Raw genomic sequence first — 16,877 nt, forward strand, 5'->3', positions numbered from 1 at the left:
TATGCCAAATTCAACAGACGGATTAATTTTCCATTGCACAAATACATTCAGAAATGTTTCCCTGTCTTTCCCAAACAGACAATTTTTGGACACCCCTTAAACCTACTGCTTCTTAGGCAGTCAGGGCCTCACCCCCCCCCTCATAAGTCCTCTAGAAGCCTGGACCTCTCTGCTACAGCTCCTTTGGCTCCCAATTTACGCCGTGTATCTAAGCTGTACAGGGCTGTAATCAATTGGCTTTCCTTTGGTGGGAAGCAACCCTTCCCTGCATCATGTTTGATTATGAGGTCTACAAGCAGAACCTGGCTTTTTATAGTCCACAAGATGACGAGGATTTTTACTACGATGAAAATATGGATGGAATCCTTGATTGACACAACCTTAGACAAGACACTTGAAAAAAGTTTGTCATCTGCCCTCCTAACCATCTCACCCTGCCTTGACCGGCTGGTAGGTAGTGACCCCTCCCCTTCTCCTTCTAACCTGTCCTCTAACCCCCCCCCCCCACCCTCAGAACCCCCCAGACAGTCCTGGCCTCACGTAAAGACCTACACCAAGGTTACTGAACGAGCAAAGGATCATGATTACAGTACTGACCCGCCACTGTCCCTCCCTCTGCTCCCTCCCCCCCTCAGGACGCTGATACAGACTCCTCTTCCTCTCAAGAGTCTTGCCATCGAAAGCGCTCTTCTCCAACAACTCAGTCCCCGTTCACCTTTGACTCCTCTAGCATAGTTCACCCTAGATCCTCAGATTGGTCTCCGGCCCCAGCTGTGGCGGAATATATGCAGATTAATCTGCGGAAAAGCTACGACAAAGAGGTCAGATCAAGCAGCAATTTACCCTGAGGTCCTAGCTGGATGGACTCACAGAGCAATTTGCCTATTAAGCAATGAAAATGGGCGCTATCTTCTGAAAGGTGCAAATCTGTTTTCCAAAGGATCGATCCACAACTGGCCGAACTGGCCTCAGAGGAACCAGTCCCCTTAGCAGAAGGTCGACTTCTTGGAGAACTCTTTGTCAAGGTCATTGCTAAGGTTGTAACACTTTCACCTCCCTAGACAAATCTCAGTCATCACTCAAAAGACCATTCAATCCCCTCTCCTGCATGGTCGTTCGGGGCAGAGGACCCTCGACTGGCCACTTCAACCTGCAAAGTCCTCACAGCGGGTACAGACGCAGGTGCAGAGGGTACGCCCAAGACCCAGCCAAAGCAGGATGATATCCCACTAGATCATGGGGATTCACAGGCCACTTCAACACGGGCGTCAATAGAGGATAACCAGAACGATGACACCCAATCCTCAGGTAATGATTCAACCGTTTCTTCTTTCAATCCCTTTGGGGGGCAGATTGATGCATTTTGTACACAATTGGTCAAAGATCACATCATATACATGGGTTCTGAACAGTGTTCAAGGGTATCAAATAGTATTGGCATTCCCACCGATTCAACATGCCCACCCATCGCCTCTCCATTTTTCCCGACAAGAATAATGTTTTATAGACTCCGAAATGCTAGAACTTTTGACAAAGCAGGTTATTGCTGCCAGAGCTCTCCAGTCGGAAGGTTTTTGCAGCAACATCTTCTTGGTTCAAAAGAAAGGAGGTGGTCAGTGGTTAGTAATAAATCTCAGAGCGTTCAACCCCTTTGTGACGTACCGCCATTTCAAGATGGAAGCGGTACAAAAGGGGGGGTGGTGATGGACGGCATCCATCTTTTGAGGGATCTGTTACTAGATATGACTCAATTGTCCGGTTAGATCTAAAAGATGCTTATCTGACAGTCCTGATTTATCCCCCTTATCAACATTACCTAAAGTTTCAATGGAAAGGCCAATGGTTTTGGTATCAATCTCTACCGTGCGGCCTTTCTTCAGCCCCTTGGGTGTTCACCAAATTATTGAAACCTGTGGTGACTCGACTACGAGAAATGGGAGTTTGTATGATCGTATGTCTAGACGACATGCTTCTGTTCACACAAGATCGTACCTTGTTGATAACACACCTGCAATGGACAGTGTCTCTATCCTACAGAACCTAGGTTAAATCCCAAGAAGTCCATGACGACTCCCTCAGAACATGTGGACTTCTTGGGATTTCAGATCAACTCCGTGCGAGCTCAGTTACTTCTCCCTCCAGCCAAAATGAAGTCCATCAAGAGAGAAATCAGAACGACGTTGTCGAAACAGACATTTTCCTTGAGATCCCTGGCGAGGATTGTTGGCCTGCTGGCATCCTCTTTTCAGGCGATCTTTTCTTTACAGAGCGTTCCACGCCTGAAAATTCATTATCTTCAATAAAACTTCAGCTACAATCACACAATTGCACGTTTTTCTTCATCCAGGGGATCTAAGACAAGCCACGCCATTCCTCCCTTTGCAATGATCCAGAGAGTTGCAGCCCAAGTCAGTCACCAGTCAGCGTCATTGGTCTTAAAGACACACCTCTATGGAAGACACAATCGTGTTTTTCAACTCTCTAAGAATTGTCACTAGATCTGCCCATTCGACTTCCTGTATTTCCGCAATTGCTCCCGGATCCAGTTGAATCTCCTCATCCACTCGTTCTGCAGTACCAACTGACGCTCATGGTTTGGAAGCTATCATGAGACACAAACAAATTGAAGGCCTTTCATCTGCAGTTGCCGAATTTATACAACAGGCTTGGGCTCCTTCCACCCGTAAACGATATTTGCTGCATAGAAACATTGGGTGGGTTGATGCCTTCAACAGGAGGTGGATTGCATGGGATCCGATGTAAAAATTGTCTTGAATTTTCTCTCTGAGTGTGCAGAATCCGGGTTATGTTACTTATCAGTAAACAACTTTAGATCTGCATTGTCAGCTAATCATATAGATGGAAAACCGGTAGGAGTTCACCCGTTGTATGCAAATTACTGAAAGGTATAAGGGTTGCTCGACCCCCGAGACAAGATATAATACTCTATGGGATGTTTCTAATGTGTTATCGTTACTCGAATCTTGGCCAGAAGATAAAGATTTATCATTAAAACAGCTGTCAGCTAAACTTACCATGCTTTTGTGTCTCATTTCTTCTCGGCAAGTGTCTGATGTACATGCACTAGAACTAGCAGGTAGGTTTTTTACTCCACATGGTGTATCATATATTATATCTGGAAAAACTAAGACTATGTCACGTTCAGTTGATTATCCTGCCTTTCCTCACAATGACAAGTTATGTGTGTTTAAATGTCTAAGAAATTAAAAAGAACGTACTTTGCCTCACAGATCCGAACCCTTGGGACCTTTACTCTTGTCAATTCAGAAACCTTTCCGCCCGGTATCTGCGGTTACTTTAGCACGTATGGGTCGATGGTTCATGGCTAAAGCTCGTATAGCTGTATCTGTGTATGGTGCTCCTTCAACTCTGGACGCAATGGCATCCAACGCCTTTGTTATGGGATCCAGGTTAGAAGATATTCTTAAGGCAGCTGATTGGTCATCTGACTCAATATTTACAATATTTCATTACCACCCATTGTACCAGCTTCTTCTGCTGTTGTTGGTCAGTTTTGAACCAGCATAATCTGAGCCTCCAGTCCTGCCATAGAATAGAACATTTTCCAGCATATGCAACAAGAATTTTATGGTCTATGAAGGACACAGAGACGAGGATTATCCCACCCATTGGGACAGGTAAGAGTTGTATATCAATTGCCATGATGTCATATGATGAAGGTTTGTTATGACTGTTTTTCTCTCCCATGACATGTTAAAGTTTATAGATTCTTTGATATTCAAACTTGTTTCGGACACAGAGCTGAATCTGGAGTTTCGTTTCCGGTTGGCAGTCTCTGCGCCACTTATTGATAAAGTTGTCTCTTCTGAGACCATTATTTGGAGTTGCTTTCCATAGAGAGCTGGAACTGTATCCTGTTTTGACTTGCACTAAGAAAAGAGTGCCTGTTGTAAATAAAGAGACAGTAAGATGGTGCCTCCCTATTTTGTAGATATTGGACTATTCTGATTAGTGATTTATGGAGGCGTGGTTCAAAACCTCATGGGATTTTTAGTGTTAAAATGTTTTACTGTTTTTTGAGTAGTTACGGTTAAAGTGAGTAGTAAAGATTGAGAAGCATAACCCTCACCTCCACGTCCTTAATAGAAACAAAAAATCTTGTTGCATATGCTGGAAGGTTTTCTAATCTTAAAACACTCGTATTGTGGTCCTTGTGGGAAACAAACATATGGTTAGCACAGGATATAGCTGTCATGGTATAAGAATGAACACATCTGAAAAGCCTTTAGGTGATGCTGTTGCTATGCTCGACTGAAGATTACATTTATTTCTACAGGCTTTCGGGTAAAACGACATTGAGCAGACTAATGTTCTAACCTATCAGTGCGACTACTATGTGCCCAAGGAATATAAAAATGCAATCGTTAGAGCAAAGGCCTTACAAATCTCTGAAAGAATCTTTTCAGCCCGTAACAAATCTAAAGAAGTCTTCAAAATTATGAATGACTTCTCATCGGATCATAGAGTTCTCCCCACCCAGGCCCCAACCCAAGAAACTTGTAATGCGCTTAATATCTTTTTTATTCAGACATTAAGAACACCATTTCTTTTCCCATCTCTGCTAGCTTGTTAGATTCTCTTCCTCTTAATTCCTGCTCCCTTACCCAATTCTCAGTTATAACCCCCAACATTCTTTCGGAGCTTACAACCCGTATCAAATCGGGGTCTCCCAAGGATTGCTGTCCCCCTTCAGTTCTTAGAGCGGTTTTTCCTCCCTACCTGACAGTATTCTCTCCTTCCTGAACGCCTCTCTGAGTACTGGTACGGTCCCCAGTGCGTTCAAGGTGGCCATATTAGTTCCCCTCTTGAAAAAAACGGGAGCCGACCCCGCTAACCCTGCTAACTACCGGCCTATCTCCCTTCTGCCCTACATGTCTAAACTTCTGGAGGCTCATGTAACTACATGCCTGTCAACATTCATAGAGAACTCCAGCTTTCTGGAACCTAACCAAGCTGGCTTCAGGCCAGCGCACTCCACTGAAGCGGTCATCCTGAAAGTCTTGGATGTTCTTCGGGGGAATGCAGACAGGGGGTCCCCACAGGCACTAGTACTCCTGGATTTGTCGGCCGCGTTCGACAAGGTGGATCATGACATTCTTCTCCACCGTGTCGGACAGGCTGGCATCCAGGGCCCTGCCCGTGAGTGGATTAAGTCCTTCCTCTCGGGCAGAGGGCAAACGGTCCATCTAGGCCCTTTTACAGCAACTCAGGTGTCCACGACTTGTGGAGTCCCGCAGGGATCCTCCCTCTCACCTTTATTGTTTAATTTGTACCTTCGGCCACTAATCCACTCATTGAGAAATTGGAAATGCACTGTCCTCAAATATGCTGATGACATGCAGATTATCTTCCCCTTGGACTCCACTGATGCCTCATTTGATTTTCAGGCAGTGATGCTCCACATTCAGCAATGGATGATCCATAATCAGCTCAAATTAAATCCGGAGAAAACGGAGCTCATCCTGCCTGGCAACAGTGCGGCTCACTGGGGCCCACAGTTCTGGCCAATAGAGCTAGGCACACCTCCTAGCTCCTCTGGCTCGGTCAAGAGCCTGGGCGTTACTATTGACTCCGACCTCTCTCTTAAAACCCATGTAGGAGCTGTTATTTCGGCCAGTATGTTTCAGCTACGGAAAATTCGTAAAATCTCTCATCTACTCTCGCATGATGCACTAGTGCAAGTTGTCATTTCCCTTGTTTTCTCCCGTCTTGACTTTTCTAACTCCCTCTACATAGGCCTTTCCAAGTCCCTACTCCATCGTCTTCAGATTGTGCAGAACCAGGCAGCAAGGCTCATTCATAAAGCCCCAAAATGGCAATCAGCAAGACCCTTATTGCACAAACTGCACTGGCTGCCAATTGAACAGAGGGCCGCTTTCAAGATTGGTCGCTAATATACAAGGACCGTCAGTGCAAGTGTCCAGATTTTTTGAAGTCACTCATTGTCACGTACTGCCCGGTCCGCAACCTTCGCTCAGTCCATCTTCAACTTCTGGTCACCCCTGTGGTTAAACTTAAAAAGCTGGGTGGCCGCAGATTCAGTTACTTGGCACCCAAGTTGTGGAATTCCTTTCCCCTGGCAATCAAGACCTCTGACACCCTGCTGAGTTTCAGAAAGAGTCTAAAAACCTGGCTCTTTTCTAAGTCCAACTAGTCTTTCTGGCGCCACCTTACAATCATCATTTCAGCGCCAGGAAACTTATGGTGTCAGTGCGCTTTATAAGTTTAGCTTAACATTAACATTAACATTAACAAGGAGATGTTATCGATAGGACAGCTGACTGAAGCAATAAATGAACTGTCAATTACATCACCTTGCAGCAACCAAAATAGGCATTTGCAATGCAATAGGTATTTCACATATTGTCTTTGTAAATATAAAAGCGATCACCTTGTTGCAACATAAAGCACGGCGCCTGGGTTGTAAATACCCCCTGGGACATTTATGTCCAATAAAAAACAAAACTTAAATAGAAACATAGATGAGTTTACATTGGCTGGTATTGTGCAATAAAGAAGCAAACAATGGGCAGCTAGGTGTCATGCAGTGTAAGCAAACATCACACCGCTGAGCTCTCTTTGAAAGTTCTGTGCTCTGATTGTGCAGGGACGGTTATTTGGGTTAAGACTTTGGGAAATGTGTACTGCTCCCCGCTCCCAAGGCAGCCGTGACCAGGGGCAGGTTTCCACGACTTCCTGCCTTTGTTTTATTGTGTCATTGCTAAAGTGAAAGCATGCATATTGAGTGGAAGGGGCTCGAAATGCGAAGCGGGAGGAGGGGAGGTGTTACATTAACCAGCATGCCAGGGCATGCTAAAAAAATACCGATGGGAGTGAGGAGGGGTGCTCTTAATGTGAGGTGGCGTGCAAAACAAAAGAAAAGCTGCGCCTGTATCATGCAGGAAGTTGAAAAGTGACACAGTAGCCTGGTTGAAGAGGAGTGTTACCCCAAAACCGGTCCCAGGATGCTTGTTTCCGGTTCAGGGAAGACCTGGCTTGGCAGTTCGGGCTGGACTGTTCAAATGAGGCACAGGGTCAAGACTGATTTGCATGTAGCTGGGTCTGAACTGAGGTGGCGAGGTGATCAAAAGAACAATGATGGATTCAACCCAGATCTGTGACTGGGGATGAGTGTCCAAAAAGTTTCAGCGCCCTGTCCATCATCTCCTTGTGTTTGCTTTGTTCGCCCTGAGTTGGCAGGGTATGCCCAGACGTGGGTCCCAAGCTCACTTTGCCACTGGATTCAAGCTAGCCTGGTTGAAGAGGGGTGTTACTCCGAATCCGGTCTCAAGATGCTTGTTTCCGGTTCAGGGAAAACCCGGCTAGGCAGTTTAGGCTGGACTGTTCCCATGAGGCACAGGGTCAAGTCTTATTTGCATATAGCTGGGCCTGAACTGAGGTGCCAAAGTGAGCTAAAGAACAATGATGGATTCAACCCAGATCTGTAACTGGGGGTGAGTATCTGAAAAGTTTCAGCACTCCGTTCATCATCTTCTTGTGTTTGCACAATTGTAGAAAAGCATTTCTTGCCTGCATTAGGAGAAAGCTGTTTAAGAAAATAGTGCTCACCGTCTACGTAAAGCAGACCCTGTAACAACACAGGTAAAATGTTCAGTCCTTATGGGAGGTTACAAATGCAGACAAGGTGGTACCAAGGAGGGACTTCAAAGCCTATTCATGAATGAAAAGCAACGGTTAAGAAAGGACAGTCACAGGAGCCAATTGAAAAGATGGGCGGGATACGGGCCTACCGGAATACAGCATGCCTCGCAGAGCAGCGTATGCGCTGCCCAGGCTTGACCTAAAAAGGCTTCGGCAATTTGGAATGCCTCGACAAAGGGAAATAAATAACAGCCACAGATGAAATGTAAATGTAAATGTAAATGTAGTTGAGCTTATATAGCGCACAGCTACCCGCAGTGGGTTTCCCGGCGCTTGCTTAGGGAACACTTCCTGGTATTCCCCTGTGAGATAGCAGGGTATCCACAAGGTGAAAGTCAGGCATCCCGCCGCGAGGGGCCGTTGTGGAGATTAAGCAAGCTATTGTCCAGAGTCGCAGAGTGTGAACCCGTGAGTCGAGGAGGCACCGGGGCGAGAATTATCGAGTCCGTGGAATTTTTAGCCCAAGACCCGCCGAGGCGGGGAATTGAACCCTGGTCCAGGACCGATCTCAGCTTCCGGGTCTGCTGCCTCTAACCCCTGAGCCACACTTCTCCACCCCCGGCACCAAGGTAATACTATTAGTAATAAGTCTCTCATTTTATCTCTCAAATGTATCATTCAGATACCAGATTTAGATCTATTTTGGAGATTATGGGTTTTGAAAATACACACATTTTCATACCAAATATGCACTTTTCAATTTCCAGCACACAGGAGAGACACTCACAGGTAGCAGGAGAGCTATCAGTAGCTCACGGGCTACTTTTTGGAGAACCCTGACTGGCAAAAGTGTAAATTTGGTTTTGACTGGCAAAAGTGTAAATTTGGTTTTGGACAGTGTATTTTAGACAACCAAGTGCTTGGAGCACTGAAACTGCCACTTGGGAGAAAAATGTCAACAAAGATGGAGCATACAGAAATCAGAAATTACACATTTACATGGAGTAAGCTATACAGGTAAATCGATATTACATATTTACATGATGTGCATTTTTGTACAAGATATTTGCAATGAATATAAAAGACAGTCACAAATCAGCTAGAACCAAACTGGTATCTACAAACCATCTGACACCCAGGCAGGAGCCAGAAGTGGATATGAATATTAACTGTGACTATGTCTAGATATGCGTGTCCTGCACCAGCTCTTCTGGGAGCAGCAGGAGACAACTTCCTTTTCGTAAGTGATGGTTCTTCAGTTTTAGTCCCTGTAGATCAAAGCATCATCTATCAAAGTGAGTAAGCTTTTCACTTGTGCAAATCGGACACTGTGACTTTCTGTTACATAACAGCAACATTGGAAACTCCTGCTGCCTATGTTAAAATGTAAAATCTGATTCTCTCGTTTTAAGCTACCCCTCATCCATTTTTCACCCGTGCCAGCTTTCAGCCCGGCTCTATCCTTGACATCGCATCTGTATTAACATGAGTAAAGTATCTAGATTGGGGCATTGTAGGCAGTGTACACATGCAGAGTCAGCACAAAAGAACAGCTGGCATCTGCTCAAGGGTTTTCAGACAATGGTTAATCCTCAAGTAAAGTTTACTCAGATAGCATATCTTGTTGTTCAGCTCTAGGACCTAGCATGTGCACAAGACACCGAGGCTGTCAATTCTTGCCGTTACCTAATTTGTGTGTTTTTCCCAAAGCTCTATTTGCCACTGGACGCTTCTTGTTTGTGATCTTTTGTTATAAAAATCCATGTAACCCATTGTTCAGCGTGCTTCTCCCAGAGTATCTCTTTGGTGCTTGTGGGATGGGCCCCCATTCATGAATGCTAAATAAATGATCCATGGTACTTCACTCCAGTGTTGATTCCTCCTTACTTGTTAAGAACCCATGGACTAAAGGGTGCCACAAATTGGCTCCCAACGTTGGACCCCATCAAAGACTTGCAGTTGGACTGGGGGAGGAGATTGTGTCGGTAAGACTAACTTCGCTGAGCAGTGCACCACCTGAAGATACTAGTTCTCGTGTCCAAGGTGATTTTTCAGCTTTCCGACTCTGACCTTCCTGGCGGCTGCTAGCCTTGACTGGGGCTCTCGGATGGTCATTCTTTGGAATCAGGGAGGATCGACAGGTGGGAGTTGAAGACTACGAATAAGGTTGATTTTTAGTGAACCGGTTCTTTTGGTTATTTGGAATTTGTTTGGAATCTGTTTGGAATCGGTTTGGAATTTGTTTGGAATTTTTTTTTAAACTTCTTTGGAACTTGCTATTTGGTATTAACATGCTTTCTTACATGTATTGTGAGAATATTTTTTCATTTCTCTCTGTTTATAAGTTTTTTATATCTTATATAACATGCCTGTATTTAGCACACTTTTGAAGTTTTGTTGCTGCTGCTGCGATAAGCAGAGGATTTTGGAAACAACTCAACCGGCGCCACCAGAAGGTACGCCAAATTTTGAGATGTACATCAAATATGGTATTTCTCCCATTATGTATAATGCATTATGGAACAAATATACAAAAGGGGATCCTCAGTTACAATGGCCATCAGAGGGGACAATGGACCCTCACAAACTCGAATATTTAGAGAAACGATTGTTTTTAAAGAAAGTTAGGCCAGCTATGTTTGACAGTTTGCGTATGTGGAGGAAGCAAGTAAAGGAGCGGCAGCTCAAGGCGGAGAAGGTAAAAAGGAAACAAGAAAAGAAGACAGAGTATCAAAAGTATAAGGAATTGAAGGATAAGGAAGTTCAGGAGAAGAAGGAATGTTTAGATCGAGAGCATAGATTACTAATATCTAAGGAATATGTAGTCAGACCGACAGTAACAGCACAAATCCACCAAGAAGATGTGGATTCAGACCTTGACTGATTATTGATTGAACGACCTCCCACCCCATATGTACCTTTGACACCTCTTACCCCTGGACCGCCAAATGTAATTCCCCCTGTACCTCCGGCACCATCACCTTTGCCCACGGTTGTTAAGCTCCCTATTTGCCAACCAGTACCGGTACATCCCTAATGCCCCCCATCTCAGGCCACAGCACCCCCACATCACAGGCCACCACACCTGAAATGATTGATGATTCCGTACTTCTGTATCTGTCTCCACCCCTCGAATTCTTCGTTCTACTGTACCTCAGTTTCGTCAAGACGCAATAAGGTTGATAGTATTGAAGTGGTTAAGTGATTTAAAAATGGAAGTAGAAGAAATGATAGATCAGATACAAGGTTTTTCTGAGGGCGAACTTCTTTGTCTGATAAATAAGCTTTCTCATCAACTTATAGTTCGGTGGGAGATGACTACAGGACAGAAAGGTCCCGATGAAGTTAGAGCTATTAATCGACAGTGTCAGATAGGAGCCTTCCCTGTAAGTATAGTTAATAATGCTATAGCAGCAATAAATGGATATCGTAATGAACTTTCTTCCTCTCCTTGAATAAGACCTTTGAGGGAAGCGGCGCCACAGTTCATTCCTGGAAGAGGGAATGAAGATAATGATGAACCTAATGATCCCAATGCTAGATCCCATTTTTTGTATAATTGGATATATATATATATATATATATATATACACACCCTGGAAAAGGACGGATGTAATTACTTTAAAAGCCTCCTTACCAGACATAGGGAAAAATCCTAGAGGATTTTATGATGATGTACAGGCAGCAATTGATCCTGTGTCATGACCTTCGCTGATATTGATATGTTTTTTGGTATGATCCTGCCACTGGATATGTGGCGACTTACTCGGAAACAGGATCATGCTGCTGATTTAGGTGGAGACTGGGCTGCCATCATATCAGCCGACAAGGATAGGAAACCTGGTCAGAAACATATTCAGCTCATACTGGAACTGCCTGGTAACATAGTACTTATAAAACAAGCATTGGCATAGCCAATAGGTCTCGCTTTTATGACCTTATAAGTATTTAGTTATGCAGCACAATATCCTTGATGCAACAACATCACCTGTTGCATGGCTAAACACTTATAAGGTCCCAAAGGCGAGACCTATTGGCTATGCGTGAAATATTGTGGTAATCATTCATTCCTTGGCGAGCGTGCCCGCAAGCTTGAGGTCAGCAAAAGCTTGTGGCTAGCACTTTGAAAACCCCCTTACTAAAGTCGAGCAAGCAGCGCATGCGCTGCTCTAGGCTCGACCTAAAAAGTAGTGCTTCAAAAGTGAGCAGATGAAGGAAACAAGTACTTCGGCTGTGCTTCAGTGGTAGGACAAACTACAAAAAAGAGGTACTGAAGCCCACACAAGATAACCAATAAAAAGCAAGCAAATGAGAGTAACAATAAAATCAAACAATGATAAACAATGTGTGGGTTCTAAGCCAACTGTAAGCTGATGAATGGTCTCGTGACAGACAGCACATGAGCTGTCTAGAAGGCTTTAACGTAAAAAGTGACAAGAACCATGGGGGAATGTGTTTGCTCAGCCATCTGGTTCTCACGGATACTAAAGTGGGAAGATAAAAGAGGACTGCCTGAGGACAAAGTGCTTTTATTACCATGTGCAGGACAAGTTGCACATTATTCTTCTCGGAATCTGTAATAAGATGAGAGATGTCCTTCCAAAATGCACATGAACAGGCAAGATGCAGCATGTTTCTGTCAGTTTCTTCTGTGCTGTGATGGATTCCAAACACAGAACCTCGATCAAGACAAAGAGATTTGAATACAGTATTCAAGATTCAGGTATGTCCAAGTTTTCAAATGTTCAGAAGTGGTTTGATAAACTTAAAAAGACTTTGGGGTAGATTTGACAAGTCACTCTACAGGGACTTGCAATTAACAGATCTTTTTTCAGGATTCCCCATGAGAAAGATAGCTCCAGAAATGAATGCAAGATGGTGTCTTCATCCCACACACAGATCAATCCATCCACCACAAAACAGCACATGCTGAAAAATGTTCCTATCTGAGCCACTCCGAATTTCTGTGCAAGCTCCCTGAAAACCCAAAAAGAAGTGGAATCTAGAAAGGAGTAGGGCGTACCAATGTTAGAGAGCAGATTAACCCAATGGACAGACATTAGTATGCTCCTTCATACATCTAAATACTACACTGACCCTACAGTAGGGCTGGAGGTAGTTGCAATCTAGCTGTGGCATACTCTATGAAACTCTAGACCTCCTATCACTGAGTATTTCCCAAAAGTACAGGGCTGGTCAAGTGGACTCGCACTCTTGCTACCAATCTCCAAGTATCAGACAGCAACAATATAAAGGGTCCCCAACCATGCTTAATATTACAGTCAGAAACTTTCCACAGCAGCACAGAGGTATGGAAGGGAGTCTAAAGGTGTAGTGAGCACTCCTAGACCAACATTAGCCTCATGAAAAGCTGAGAGGGCTGGACAGGAGTCAACCAGAGCCAATGAATAAGTTCAAGTCACCCAATCATTTATTCTTAAGTGTTTAGTGGTAGGTGGCAGACAACCAGCACTTAAGTAAGGTGAGAGGGATGCTATATTTGCAGATATGTAGAGAAGAGCCTCTCAGTCAGGCAGGCCAAGACTAATGGTTTGAATATTCAGAGGTTGCATCTGAGCACAAATAACTAAGTATCGAAAGCAAAGCACTGACTAATATAACATTAGAAATGGTACAAGGTGACCCAGACTTAAGTGCAGCAGTATGTCTGAAAAGTACTAAGGAACTTGGCAAAGCACTAGGTGCAGCAACATATCTGAGGCAGACTATTTCAGGCCCTTCGCCTAAGAGCAGACACTTTGTGCACTTGGAATGGTTTTAAAATCCATTTAAAGAAGGGCACAGATTGCAGTGCCAGTGCGGTATGTAGTGCACTGCTAGCTGCATCAAGGGCCTTTAGCTGTGTTTTGGGAGATGGAGGGACCTTATGAAAGAAAAATAATTAAAGTGGGGAAAAAGGGGGAAATGCTTCTTTTATAAAAAGGTGACAATGGCCCACCAGTGTCTGGCAATGAATGGTGCTAGGTTTGTGGAAGATGTGCACATTGTGCACAGACAAAATGTTGTCAGTCAGTTAGGGAAGCCAACGACTTTAGAGGGGTAACCCAATGCCCTGTACGGTTTGCTGTGGTGGATGGATGCAAAACGTGAATAAAAGCTTTACCGACCAATGGGCAAGGGGTGCTGACTGAAAGACCATTTTAAAAATATCAGAAATTAAAACATCAGCAATAAATCAAACCAAGCATATGGCCTGAATGAAACCTTTGGAGTTTGCATAGAAAATAAAAGCGCTCCTTTGAAACCAAAGATCAGGAATCTGGAACAAGAAGAACAGAATAGCTTGGTCTCTTATATGAGATGGAAAAACGGAACTACTTCAAGGCAGAGAGGAACAAAAGGACGAATAGGGAAATGAGTTAATGCTTCCAGCGAAAGCAAATGGAGCCGGATTGCAGGGAAACGGGAAAGTAGGAAAGAAACCCATGGAAAATGGGAGGGAGCGAGTGAGAAAAATATACCTTTTACCTTAAGATGCCACGTACACTACATGAGGCGGTAAACTGCAAATATTGTGAATCAAAGCTTTCGCGGCTGTGAAAGCGAAAGTGATCAGACGCGCTCTGTGGTAATCACGCAAGTGCTGCGCGCGCAGCAGTGATCGAGCTGGAAGGGAGGCAGATGGCGGTTGCGCGCGCACGCTAGCATGAACGCAAGCGCTAGGCCGGCTGTGGCAGCACTTTGACACCCGCATACTAAATGTCTCTCCAAGCAGCGCATGCACTGGCTCAGGCGAGATCTAAAAACGATGGTACCGGCAAGGAAAATAGATTGGGCACTTCTCACTGCTTGTAAACAAAAACAGGGAGAGGCCGTCCCCGATTTCTTTACTCGCTTTGAGGAAGTGTTCCACGATTTTAGTGGGGAAGACATTTCTACACCTACGGGTAAGCATCCGTTTTTAGATAGATTTGTAGGAAATGCACTTCCTGAGATATCTGTTCGCTTAAAACATTCTGAGAGTACATTGGCTTCAGTAACACCGAAAGCTATATTAGATATGGCTCAGTATTATCAGAATCAAGTAACCACTGAGCAAGAACGGAAAGAAGGAAAACTAAAAGATTTGAAAACTAAGGTAATGATGGTTCAGTCCTATAGACCCCAAGGTCGAGGTCGAGGTCAAACCTATGATCAGAATTTTAGGCAAGCACTTCTAGTAGGGCCACCACGTACACAAACTCCACTAGGGCCGGATCAATGTGCTTATTGTAAGGAGAAAGGACATTGGCATTCCGAATGCCCTGTCTTAGCTGCTAGTGGCAGAGGAAGGGGACAACTGTATGGTAGGTGGGGGACTCCAGTTCTCCGACAACAGCTACAACAAGCTCAAGCTCCAGAGAACAATAGGTCAGAAAATTATTTTGATCAACGGAATAATCAATATTCTATGGAGGATTGAGAATCAAAGAAATTATGGGAACGCATTTTCCCTAGGACAGCGTAGGACAAGGCGGACCAGTTGAGATACCTGTAGACCAGTCAGGACCCTATATAACAGCCACCATACTTGGGCAGGATCAGAAAATTTTAGTGGATACAGGGGCGACACGCAGTGCGATATCTCAGAAACTGGTCCCTGGGACACCCTTGTCTGGCCAACTGATTACATCGATAGGCTGTGTCCCAAAAATTGCCTTTGCAGGTTGAGAATTTTATTGCTTCAGCCCCCTTTTTACTTCCCCTCACGCACTCTTGATAATTTGATGGGACTTGATCTTCTGAAATATTTCCATGCTACTATACATTGTTCCCCATCTGAAGTACGTGCCATTTTTAGGAAAAAGACATTGCCTAAACAATATAATTTCTCTTTATGTTCGGATCTTGATTCTGTTCCTTCATGTGTTTGGGCTACTGCTCACACATATGTGGGAAGAATCGACATTTCCCCAATATACATACAGGTTCGCGAGGGTGCCTCCTTACCAAGGGTACCACAATATAAAATATCGAAAGAAGGTGAGGATGCGCTAATATCCATCATTGACAACATGATATTTACAGGAGTTGTTGAGTAAGTTTCCTCTAATGTATGGAATAGCTCCATTCACACCATCCTAAAACGGGGCGATGGAACAGGGGACAAGATTTACCGATTTGTGATTGATTTAAGAGAAGTAAACAAAATAGTGATTCCTCAATATCCTGTCGTCTCTGATATTACGACCTTGTTGACATTAATCCCACATACAGCCACTGTATTTTCTGTTATTGATCTCAAAAATGCTGTTTTCTCTATTCCTATACATAAGGATAGTAGATGCGTGTTTGGCTTCTAATTAAGGGGGCGCTCATTCAGATTTTGTAGAGCTCCACAAGGTTATACAGAAAGTCCTAGTATTTACAGTCGGGCACTTAAACGACAGTTGGATGAACTGCTTTTGCCATCAAGGAGTTACACTTGTGCAATATGTTGATTTCATTTTGCTCGCAGCAGATACAGTTGAGCATTGTAAAGAGGCCATTCTTTCCCTATTGCATCATCTTGCTACTAAGGGACATAAGGTCTCTAAGAATAATTTGCAATATTGTCAATCTGAGGTCACTCATTTGTGTCACCTCTTGTCTAAGGAAGGTCGCACTCTGACTAAATACAGAATTCAAACTATTCTAAAAATTCCTATTCAAAGTACTCAACAAGAAGTCAGGGCACTTATTGGCATTACTTCCTATTGTAGACAGTGGATCCCCAACTTTTCGTTTATCATCGAACCTTTTTTGTCTCTTGTTACTAAAGACACTCCCTTTCCTCCACCATGGACATCTGAATGTCAAGAAGCATATCAGCAGATTTGTGCATTCCTTTGTTCTGCTCCAGTGTTAGGCACTCCAGACTATGCTAAGCCTTTATATTATATGTACACGAGAAAGAAGGATGTGCATTGTCAGTTTTAACACAACCATATGTTAGTAAACATCGTCCATGTGCTAATTTTTCATCTGTATTGGACCCAGTGCCCAGAGGACTTCCAGGCTGTCTTAGAGCAGTTGCTGCCACAGCTATTTCTATACGACAATCTGAGGGGATAGTGTTGAGTAACAAACTTATGGTTATGGTCCCACATTCCGTAGATGCACTCCTTAATTTTTTTAAATTTTTTTATTTATATAGCGCAACTAAGCCCAAAGGCATCAAGGCGCTAGAAGATGGTACAGAAGTTTGTGCTGAGGGACGAGTGGATAGGCTATACATAGGCTTTCAGGAAGAG

General features: G+C 44.0%; 1 protein-coding gene across 1 annotated transcript in view; it reads right to left on the reverse strand.

The window, feature by feature from the left end:
- CHAC2 (ChaC glutathione specific gamma-glutamylcyclotransferase 2) overlaps positions 1 to 16,877 on the reverse strand; it is a 175,746-nt gene that overhangs the window by 140,182 nt on the left and 18,687 nt on the right. The window lies entirely within an intron of this gene.

This window comes from Lissotriton helveticus, chromosome 6, assembly GCF_964261635.1.
Source record: "Lissotriton helveticus chromosome 6, aLisHel1.1, whole genome shotgun sequence".
Lineage (NCBI taxonomy): Eukaryota > Metazoa > Chordata > Amphibia > Caudata > Salamandridae > Lissotriton > Lissotriton helveticus.